General features: G+C 48.8%; 1 protein-coding gene across 1 annotated transcript in view; it reads right to left on the bottom strand.

Moving 5' to 3' along the window:
- mavs (mitochondrial antiviral signaling protein) overlaps nt 1-8497 on the bottom strand; it is a 30657-nt gene extending 22160 nt beyond the window's left edge. The window contains exon 1 of the mRNA XM_085975521.1: nt 8133-8497. The gene's annotated coding sequence lies outside the window, so the exon portion shown is untranslated. The remainder of the gene's footprint in view (nt 1-8132) is intronic.
- Nucleotides 8498-12038: the final 3541 nt, after the last annotated feature.

The raw sequence follows: 12038 nt of genomic DNA, 5'->3' as shown, positions 1-12038 counted from the left end.
CGTGCTGTCAGGGCGAAGGTCCGGGCGAGACTGGTTCTGGACCCAAGTGCAGACAGACAAGGCGAGAAGCAGGTCTGCAGTCTTAAATAACAATACTTTACTAGAATCACACAGGTAAACAGTTACAAAACATAGGAGCTCAAGACAAGCTACCACATAGGCAAATGGCTAGTCAAGATAGGAACTCAAGACAAGCTACCGTGAGGCAACCAGCTTGTCAAGACTGAGCTCAAGACAAGCTACCCCAGGGCAACCGGCTTGTCAAGATAGGAACTCAAGACAAGCTACAATGAGGCAACCAGCTTGCCCAAACTGAGCTCAAGACAAGCTACCACAGGGCAACCGGCTTGTCCAAAACTGAGCACCTTGTCAAGACTGACTCCCTTGTCAGGGCTGAGCACAGAGGGAAGAAACCACAGAACTTAAATACAAGCAAAAACAGGTGAAACCAATAAACCAGATAAAAGGCAGTTAAGTAATAAACACAGGAGACTAGAAACAATTAACAAAGGAAAACAAACCAGTGAAGGTGCCATCTAGGGGTTACTGAAGGAACTGACCGGCACCCTCACAGACGGGGTGCCAATCAAGTGGGCTGTTTTGTCCTGGATGGTGTTGAGCTTCTTGAGTGTTGTTGGAGCTGCACTCATCCAGGAAAGTGCAGAGTATTCCATCACACTCCTTACTTGTGCCTTGTGGAAAGGCTTTGGGGAGTCAGGAGGTGAGACACTCGTCACAGAGTACCTAGCCTCTGACCTGCTCTTGTTGCCACAGTGTTTATGTGGCTGGTCCAGTTAAGTTTCTGGTCAATGGTGACCCTCAGGATGTTGATGGTGAGGGATTCGGCGATGGTAATGCCGTTGAATGTCAAGGGGAGGTGGTTAGATTCTTGCTTGTTGGAGATAGTCACTGCCTGGCACTTCTGTGGCGCGAATGTTACCTGCCACTTATCAGCCCAAGCCTGAACGTCATCCAGGTCTTGTTGCATGCGGGCATAGACTGCTTCATTTTCTGAGGAGCTGTGAATGACGCTGAACACTGTGCAGTCATCAGCGAACATCCCCATTTCTGACCTTGTGTTGGAGGGAAGGTCATTGATGAAGCAGCTGAAGATGGTTGGGCCTAGGACACTGCCTTGAGGAACTCCTGCAGCGATGTCCTGGGGCCCTGATGATTGACCTGCAACCACCACAACCATCTTCCTTTGTACTAGGTATGACTCTAGCCCCTGATTTCCCCTGATTTTCATTGACTTCAGTTTTACTAGGGCTCCTTGATGCCACACTCGGTCAAATGCTGCCTTGTGTCAAGGGCAGTCACTCTCACCTCACCTCTGAAATTCAGCTCCTTTGTCCAAGTTTGGATCAAGGCTGTAATGAGGTCAGGAGCGGAGTGGTATTGGGCATCAGTGAGCAGGTTATTGGTGAGTAAGTGCCACTTGATAGCATTGTCGATGACACCTTCCATCACTTTGCTGATGATTGAAAGTAGACGAATGGGGCGGTAATTGTCCGGGTTGGATTTGTCCTGCTTTTTGTGGACAGGACATACCTGGGCAGTTTTCCACATTGTCGGGTAGATGCCAGTGTTGTAGCTGTACTGGAACAGCTTGGCTACAGGCGTGGCTAGTTCTGGAGCACAAGTCTTCAGCACGATAGCCGGGATGTTGTCGGGGCCCATAACCTTTGCTGTATCCAGTGCACTCAGCCCTTCCTTGATATCACGTGGAGTGAATCGAATTGGCTGAAGACTGGCTTCTGTGATGGTCGGGACCTCAGGAGGAGGCCATTAGGGATCATCCACTCGGCACTTCTGGCTGAAGATAGTTGCAAATGCTTTAGCCTTGTCTTTTGCACTCACGTGTAAGGCTCCACCATCATTGAGGATGGGGATATTCATGGAGCCTCCTCCTCCCGTTAGTTGTTTAATGGTCCACCACCATTCACAACTGGATGTGGCAGGACTGCAGAGCTTTGATCTGATCCGTTGGTTGTGGGATCGCTTAGCTCTATCTATAGCATGCTGCTTCCGCTGTTTCACATGCATGGACCTGTGTCGCACCTTCCCCAGGTTGGCACCTCATTTTTAGGTATGCCTGGTGCTGCTCCTAGCATGCTCTTCTACACTCCTTATTGAACCAGAGTTGGTCCTCTGGCTTGATGGTAATAGTAGAGTGAGGGATATGCCAGGCCATGAGGTTACAGATTGTGGTGGAATACAATTCTGCAGCTGCTGATGGCCCACAGCGCCTCATGGATGCCCAGTTTTGAGCTGCTCGATCTGTTCTGAATCTATCCCATTTAGCACGGTGGTAGTGCCACACAACACAATGGAGGGTGTTCTCAGTGTGAAGACCGGACTTCATCTCCACAAGGACTGTGCGATCCCATCAGCAATAATAAAATAAGGGAATTCCACATGACAGAATGAAAGGCCTTTCTAGCTGAAGGTGGCTGCAGAGGGGAAAATAGCTCCTTTACAGAGAGGGGAACAAAATGAAATGGTTAAAATAGAAAATAAAACACATAAAAAATAAAATGTAGCCAATCTACTCTCTTCTTCCTGCCCTTTCAAACATCATGCCGATCGATATCCCTTCAATCTTGACAGCAGATGACCTCTGAACAAACATACTTGCACAAATAAAACTTGGAACTCATTAATAGCAAACTTCCTATGGTGCTGCTCACAGTCAATCAGAGTGTGCATGTATTTTAGGACTAAAAATGTATTCCTTGTAAAACAGATTGTAAGTGAAAGAAAGAACTTGCATTTATATAGTGCCTTTCACAACCTCAGAGGACCAGGCTGGAGAAGGCAGATGCAGTACTGTCAGTAGTACAGAGAAAGAATATTTGGTAGACATTTCCTTCCATTCAGCATTTACACTTAATGGGGGAGAAATTCGGTATCGCCCCGTTTGGGGCGCAACTATCGGCCGGGCGCAAAGTTTAGCGCCTGCTGCTAATTATCGCCTCCGACTGCAAACTTGGCTTCTATCGCCCCCGGAGGTGGTTGGAGCGCTAAATCAGGCGCTACACACCTCTCTTAAGGTGCTAACGCCGAGGAGCGAGGCGCTACCTCAGAGCGCTGGCGAACCTCATGTGATGTCTGCCAGCAATGGAACACAGACACACTGGCGCCGGCCAGTTCTTAAAGGGGAGGGTCGATCTTGCTCTCCACACCCTGCTCATTGCAGCCTTGAATCTTGGCCTGGAGAGACCTGTACATCAAATCTGCTGGGAAGAACAATGGAGAGAACCAGGGAAAGAGCTCAGAGTGCAGCCCCCATAGTCTCTTCTAAATCGATGCAAGGAAGGTCAAATCAAAATGAACCTGCAAAGTGCTGCTCAGTACCCAAAACTCATTCACACAGCGTTGAATCTCTCCAGAGGTCTCTCGCTCTCTCTTTCACAGAATGTGTGGTGCAAAAATGTCGCCGACAAGAAAAGGCAGGAAGCGGTCGCCTTTAAATAGCGCTCCCCCCGTCCCTTCCCAACTGCAAAACGCTCCCCTCAACCTAAGGTAGGGGGCGCCACTCAATATCTGGTCCGGGCGCTGCACGCTCGACTGACGTCACGATCTGCGGGCGCAGGAGATCATGGGGGTAGTGTTTAGCGCCGCCGCAAAATGTCTGGTCAATTTCTCTTCAACCTTTTTATCCGGCTAATGTCAGATAAATGGCCTGAGGTAGGGGATAACAGTTTTACAATGCGCAAAGCCTGATAAGTTTTAGAATTCTTTGTTTTAAGAAGATGGACTTCCTGTTAAAATGAACAGAATAGACCATTGCAAAAGTGTAACAGGTGAGAACTGTGATAGCACACTATCAGCCTTCTTTCTAGGACAGGAAAGACTGAGCTACTGAATGTCTGAGGAGTTACCTTGGGAATGGACACACTCTCCTGAGCGCAAGATCGTGTGAGTGGGATACTTTTCAGGACCGGCAACATGGTCTGGCTAATGCACGTTTCTGGAGGGTTTAGAGGGTCTGGTTGGAGCATTTTCTGGAGGGTGAGATAAGAACGTAATGGCATGGGAATTGGGGGCAGGAGTCGGCCGTTCGGCCCCTCGAGCCTGCTCCGCCATTCACAGAAATCACAGAAACCCCACGGTGCAGATAGAGGCCATTTCGGCCCATCGAGCCTGCACCGACACATATCCCACCCGATCCCTGTAACCACTACACCAACACATATCCCACCCTATCCCTGTAACCCCACGTATTTAATCCCCCCTAACACTAAGGGTCAATTTATCATAGCCAATCAACCTAACCTGCACATCTTTGGACTGTGGGAGGAAACCGGAGCACCCGGAGTAAACCCACGCAAACACAGGGAGAATGTGCAAACTCCACACAGACAGTCGCCCGAGGCCGGATTCGAACCCGGGTCCCTGGCGCTGTGAGGCAACAGTGCTAACCACTATGCCACCGTGCTGCCCATTCTGTGGGATCGTGGCTGATCTTCGGCCTCGGCTCCGCTTTCCCGCCCGATCCCCGTGTCCCTTGATTCCCCTGGAGTCCAAGGGTCTATCAATTCAGCATCCACAGCCCTCTGGGGTAGAAAATTCCAAAGATTCACAACCCTCTGAGTGAAGAAATTCCTCCTCATCTCAGACTTAAATGGCCGATCCCTTATCCTGAGACTATGCCCCCTAGTTCTAGACATTCCAGCCAGGGGAAACAGCCTCTCAGCATCTACCCTGTCAATCCCCCTTGGAATCTTCAATAACAACAACTTGTATTTATATAGCGCCTTTAACATAGTAAAACGTCCCAAGGTGCTGCACAGGAGTATTTGAAGACAAAAGATTTGACACCGAGCCACATAAGGATAAATTAGGGCAGATGACCAAAAGCTTGGTCAAAGAGGTAGGTTTTAAGGAGCGTCTTAAAGGAGGAAAGAGAGGTAGCGAGGCGGAGAGGTTTAGGGAGGGAATTCCAGAGCTTAGGGCCAAGGCAACAGAAGGCACGGCCACTAATGGTGGAGCGATTATAATCAGGGATGCTCAAGAGGTTGGGGTGGTGTAATTTTCTGGTGGGTGAGATGTTCTGTGTTATGGGCTCGGAGAGCTGGGCCCTGAAATGCTTTGGAGGTTCTCCTGATGTCCCACTGTAAATAATGCGGGAGATCGGCAGAACCACCAGAGAAACAACATTATCGGCGGTTCCTCTTGGGTCTCCGGCGGTGGGAGACCGGGAAAGCCCGCGCAGAATTTCCAGGCCTTAATGAGTCTTGGCAGAGGGCTTCCACTCTTAATGGGATGGTCTGGGTTATAGAGTTCTCCATAGTCACTATGAAAATAAGGAGGCACGACCTCTTAAACTGACTGAACAGTGCATTTAAAAAGGCAAATGGTATGTTGACCTTCGTAGTGAGAGGATTCGAGCACAGGAGCAAGGATGTCTTGCTGCAGTTGTACAGGGCCTTGGTGAGACCACATCTTGAGTATTGTGTGCAGTTTTGGTCGCCTTATCTGAGGAAGGATGTTCTTGCCATGGAGGGAGTGCAGCGAAGATTCACCGGATTGATGCCTGGGATGGCAGGAGGGACGTATGAGGAGAGATTGGGTCGATTGGGCTTGTATTTGCTGGAGTTTGGAGGAATGAGAGGGGACCTCATTGAAACTTATAAAATTCTAACAGGACTAGACAGACTAGATGCAGGAAGGATGTTCCCGATGGCGGGGGGGTCCGGAGCCGGGGGTCGCGGTCTAGGGATGGGGGGTGGGCCATTTGGGACGGAGATGGGGGGAAATGTCTTCGCCCAGAGAGTGGTGAACCTATGGAATTCTCTACCACTATATTTCTTAAGGCTAAAGGGATCAAGGGATATGGGGAGAAGGCAGGGACAGGGTACTGAATTTGGATGATCGGCCATGATCTCATTGGATGGGGGAGCAGGCTCGAGGGGCCGAATGGCCTACTCCTGCTCCTATCTTCTATGTTTCTATGTTTCGCGAGCGGCGCAAACATCACCGCGCCTCGGCGCTAGTTTCTTTGTGCCCCATTAGCGCCCTCTTAGGGCGCTAACGGGAGGTGCAAAGCAACCAAATTTTTCCCCCATTATCTCTTATTACCATCAGTCTGAGAAGTCTTCCTCAGTTCTCTATACAATTGCCTTGTGGTATTACAGATGGCTGTTGTTGTAGAAACAACACTACAAACCCAAACTTCAGGGCCCATATTTAAAAGTGCAATGAACCTCAGACATTACATATTAAGGAGCAGTTTTGTTATAGAATAAAAGCACGAGACATACATAAGGATACATCACCAATGTAAGAAAGGACATACTTGCCTTAGCAGTGCAATGAAGGTTCACTAGATTGATTCCTGGGATGAGAGGGCTGTCCTATGATGAGAGATTGTGTAGAATGGGCCTACACTCTCTGGAGTTTAGAAGAATGAGAGTTGATCTCATTGAAACATATAAGGTTCTGAGGGGGATTGACAGGGTAGATGCTGAGAGGTTGTTTCCCCTGGCTGGAGAGTCTAGAACTAGGGGGCATAGTCTCAGGATAAGGGGCCGGCCATTTAAGACTGAGATGAGGAGGAATTTCTTCACTCAGAGGGTTGTGAATCTTTGGAATTCTCTACCCCAGAGGGCTGTGGATGTGGAATCATTGAATTTATTCAAGGCTGAGGTAGATAGATTTTTGGACTCCAGAGGAATCAAGGGATATGGGGTCAGGTGAGAAAGTGGAGTTGAGTTCGAAGATCAACCATGATCTTATTGAATGGCGGAGCAGGCTCGAGGGTCCGTCTGGCCTACTCCTGCTCCCAATTCTTATGATTATGGCCTGAGAAAATCCACATTGGGATTAAATCCGATTCCAGTGGATCTGGAAAACAGCAGTCCAGTGCGTGCAAAGCTCTGCAGTGCTAACAGTTTTCGGCTTCCATTCGCATTCATGAATCAGCTACTAACAAATCAGACTTGCAGTGCTAGGAGTTAAATGATCTTATGCCACACATTAGTTTGTGCCTCTCTTAAACAACAGGCATCTCCTTTTAACTTATCTTATGCTTAATGTATTGATGTGGCATTCCTCTGCCAATTTAATGGAGACATTGCCCATTTAAAATAACCAGCTGATCCGATTTGGTCCTGCAGCCTTCTGAAAAGGCCAACAAGCTGGCACATGGGTCGGGACATGGGACAAAAGCTCATGCTTGCCACGCACGATATTGTGCATTACACACATGATAAAAACTGCATACTATCTGACATGCCATGAGCAGTGACACAGGACACCTGCTGGTCCGGGTAAAACTGCTGTACTGAGAAAATTTACTCCCAGCAATCGAAAGACAAAATGGCAGTGGTGCTGAAGAGAGACCTGGTGGAAATGTTTACCAGGAGGTGCCTGGCCTCTGCTCAGCAGCACCATGAGCAACTCTGCAGAATGGGTGGTAAGGAATTAAACTTGGGTCCCACTTGTGGCATCCATGTGTTAGTACTCCACCAGGGTATACCGTGCAGATTACCTCCTGGATATCAGATTGGTCTTTATACCAGGTTTTAAGGGGTTTAAGTTTTTCTCTCTCATTTTTCTTCGCATATCCTTCAATGTTGGCAGATAGGGTTTTTACAGCACCCCATTTTCCAGAATTGAGCTGAAAAACATCCTCGTCCTCTTTAACATGGGATTAAAAACCAAAATCGTCACTAACAATTTTTTTTGTCTCTATAAAATGATGTGCAAAAAAACCCACAAATTCAAAACCAGGAAGTCCGGCTTCAAGCGGACGATCCAAGAACTGGTTTCGTTTTCAATCCAGAACATGGCGTATATCTTTTTTTTATATAATAAAATAGCCGAATAAAAACAATGACAATATAATTTACAGATATTTTGTTGCAAAACACGTAGCTCAGCTCGGCTACCTCCCCTCTATTAGCCGCTTGAGCAGAGCAACCACGTCACCCCAAAATCGAGCAAAAACAAAGCTAACCTCTGGAATATGTCGCTTTCTTTTTAAAAAAAAATAATTTCACCAAAATGTTTTAAAATGTAATCCAAACACATTCGTTTTGCATGCGGCGTTCTTTTTTAACCGGTTGATCCCGCCCTATTAAATAAAGCGATAAACGGAAAGCGATAAACAAAAACGCAAAACAGACCTGGCGTTAAGAGTGTGAGGAATCTTTGACTCTTGCTATCTTGTCTGTCACTTTCACCTGTACGATTTCGCTCCGACCTCCTGCAAAGTCTCCGACCACCTTCACTGGGTACAGAAAATCAATCTTCGAGTCCCTGCCCGCAGCTCACACTCAACCCATTGGCTCTCACCCGGCTCTCCTATTCGTTAGTTGCTACATCATTCATAACTTGCCTGCCTATTATGTTTTGTTTAGATACTGTGGGCTGCTCTTTTGGTGCAATCAAGTCATCCTCGGCTCCGAGGGACTGCCTAAGAAGAAGAAGCAGCAATCAAGAGACAAAAACAACCTGTAACTTAACAAAAATACGTCAAATGAAACTTAACAATTAAATTAAAATTTGGTTACTGGGGTTGATGAAGCACTGCGGTGGCTACTGGTCGCGGAAGGCCTCGCGCGTGCCGGCAGACACCGCGTGCTCCATCTCCAGGGCCACCCGGGCGCGAACGTGCCTGCGGAGTGGAGGCAGGATACTGTGGGCTGAATTTTGCCGGCGCTCAGGGTGCGGGTTTGGAGACGGGTCCGCTGTCAAAATCACAAAGATTGACAGCGGGTCGGTATCGCTTCTGAACCTGCCTCCTTGTCCGTTTCTCACGTGTGGGGTCTGTCATCCCTGAACAGACCCGACACCAAGCGGCGGGTCAGCCTATTTAGATAGTTAAAAGCTTATTAAAAAGGTAGTTAAAAAAATTTCCCCATGTACTTAACATTTTACCAGGTTTTCAACGAGGTTGCGGGAGAGTGGCTATCACGTCAGGTAAGTATGTCGGGTTCTCAATGACTGTGGATTGCTGTGAATAGGTGAAAGCTGCAGAAGTGGTCTAAAACCTACCATTTCACAGCTGTTCACTTCCCAATCTTAGAAGCTGGAGCATTAATGATTTGGAACCCACTTTGAGCTTTATGCATTTTTGAAGTGTTTGGAGTAATCTCTCTATCCACTGTCACCTCCTTGGAACAACCTATCTCAACATTAACAGATTACTTCTGTTATCTCAACTTCACCTGCCATCTATTCCATCAGCATTGGTGCCCTTGAAAAAATCTCATCTTGGTCCTCAGAATCCCAACACGATCAGCTCCAACACGAGCAGCACCAGACACACCACCAACCTTCTCTGCAATCAACTGATGCTGCACTGGACACAGGGCATCATCACCCGTGCACATTGCTGCCCGGGATGCCAGCGATGGCCTCACCATGTCCAGATTTGCTTCATTTAACACTGTACACCCTGGCTGCCACATGATGCACCAGGTTGGCACCACTCCACACCGGCACCATAAAGCATCCCTACAACGTGCAGGTCATTCCTTTCACACTCATCACTATTTGGGATGGGGGGGGGGTGGGGGTGGAATGTTCTGTCTCACCATTCACTGGAACTCACTAACACACTTTCACAGTTGCACACAAATCTGTCCAAGAAGCCAAAGTGGTGACAATAAAGAAAGTTGTTATGATTGGACTAGGATGAGGGTGAGTGTGCGGGGTGGCTAGTGAGATGGGGAAGTGATAATGTAGATAGAGAGGGATGGGTGGAGGTGCAAGGTAAGTTGATGTGAGTAAGGATGTGCAGAAGTAGGGTAGGGAAGGCAAAGTGATGGGGATGTGATGAGAGGCACAGTAGGATGAGGTTGAGTGTAGCTTTGCAGTAACGTTTCGTGATCTACTGAGATCATTGAAAGGTTTGCGCCACTGCAGCCTGGTCCTCATGAACACATCCCTGCTTGTGTTCTTCTGTGCAATGTGCAACCAGGTGTCTCTTCCGGCCATTGGAAGGGAAGAGGACCTCCCTGCGTGCTGTCACTCCCTCCATAAGCATATGGAGGGAGTCATGGGAGAGCCTGGGTGCAGCTGTGCACCTTTGTGCAGTGCTTGTCAGTGTTTGCTGCACCTCAATGCTGCAGAACACTGACAGCACAAATGTCAAAATCAATTTGGACATAGCCCCTTTAAGGAAACTGGCTGATGACGCATCATCAAATGACGTCATCAGACCCGCTTCCTATTATTTGGCCGGGAACCTCGCAGGGCGGGTTTAACAAGCCCAATTATCGGAATATCTTGTTGGAGGCCGGGATCGACAGATGCGAGGTCCCCACATGCCACCGACGTCGCCCGCCCCGGACCCGCCGAGGTTGGAAAAATCCAGCCATGTAAGTGAATGCCCACAGGAATCCGACAGTACAGCCAGAGGAGGGGATCCAGAGAGTCGAATCCGGAGCTGAATTTTGCCGACACTCAGAGGGCGGGTTCGGAGGCGGGTCTGCTGTCGAAATCCAAATGATTGACAGCGGGTCGGTATCCCGCTCTGAACCCGCCTCCTTGTGAGTTTCCCTAGTGCCGGTTCTGCCTGCGCTTTGCAGACACAGCACTAAGCAGCGGGTCATTCAATTGTGCTAGTTGAGATGGTGTTTAAATCAATTACTCACCACTTTAGCAGGCACAAAGGGGGAAAAATTCGGTATCGCCCCGTTTGGGGTGCCGTTATCGGCCGTGCGCAATGTTCAGTGCCTGGCGCTAATTATCGCCTCCGACGGCAAACTTGGCTTTTATCACCCCTGGAGGCGATTAGAGCGCTAAATCAGGCGCTTCACACCTGTCTTACGGTGCAAACGCCGAGGAGTGAGGCGCTACCTCAGAGTGCTGGTGAAGCAAGGAAGGGCAAATCAAAATGAACCTGCAAAGTGCTGCTCAGTACTCAAAACTCCTTCACACAGCGTTGAATCTCTCCAGAAGTCTCTCTCTCTCTGACTGCGTGGTGCAAAAATGACACCGACAAAAAAAGGTAGGAAGTGGTCGCCTTTAAATAGCGCTTCCCCAGTCCCTTTCTGACAGCATAACACTCCCCTCAACCTGTCGTTGCTAGCGGCAGGCGGTAAGGCAGGGGGCGCCACTCAATATCCGGTCCGGGGCGCTAACGGGGCGTTGCGCACTCGAATGACGTCACAATCTGCCGGCGCAGGAGATCGTGGCGGAAGTGTTTAGCGCCACCGCAAAATGTCTAGTTAATTTCGCGAGCACCACAAACATCGCCATGCCCGGCCTCTAGTTGCTTTGTGCCCCAATTGGCACCCTCTTAAGGCGCTAATGGGAGGCGCAAACAACTGAATTTTTCCCCCAAAGTATTTTCCCAAGTTCTCCACGAGGTTCCTGTCGCTCGGGGATCACGCCAGTTAAGTATGTCGGGTTCTGAACAACTCTCCATTTCTTTCAATAGGTGACAGCTGCAAAAGTGGTTTAAAACCTACCATTTTACAGCTGGTCAATTTCCACTCTCAGAAGCTTCATGCTTGAGTATTTGGAACAGATTTTTAAGCTTTATGCATTTGGGAAGTGTTTGCAGTAAACTCTCTATTCAGTGTCACCTCCTTGCAACATCATATCTAACCCTTGATAGATTGGTTCTGTCATCTGAACTTCACCTGCCATATGAATCATCATAATGGGCATGACTTATGCGCTGTCACTTTGGTCCTCCGAATCTGATGACGATCAGCCAAAGCAGCAGCAGAACCAGCCACACCAGCAACAAGAGTGCCAACCTTCTCCTCATTCACCTGATGCTGTACAGGGCAGAGGGCATCAGCGCAGGGCTGCACCATGCCGGAGGCGATACCCCCAACACAGGGTGTAGAGGCAGAGGATGAGCTTCCTCACTATGACGGAGCAGCAGTGCCAAAGGAGGCTCAGGCTATCGCGCCAGGTCGTCGCTGACATTTGAGCTTTACTGTAGCAAGACCTGCAGCCCAGAGGAAGGGGTGGACACTCCTTACCAGTGGCTGTCAAACTCACCCTTGCCCTCAACTTCTTTGCCTCAGGCTCCTTCCAGGAATCTGCTGAAGCCACCGTCAATGAACATG

Source organism: Somniosus microcephalus, chromosome 2 (assembly GCF_052327205.1).
Source record: "Somniosus microcephalus isolate GS21.2 chromosome 2, FLI_Smic_1.0, whole genome shotgun sequence".
In the NCBI taxonomy this organism is placed as follows: Eukaryota; Metazoa; Chordata; class Chondrichthyes; order Squaliformes; family Somniosidae; genus Somniosus; species Somniosus microcephalus.
This window is presented reverse-complemented; position numbering and strand designations above follow the sequence as displayed.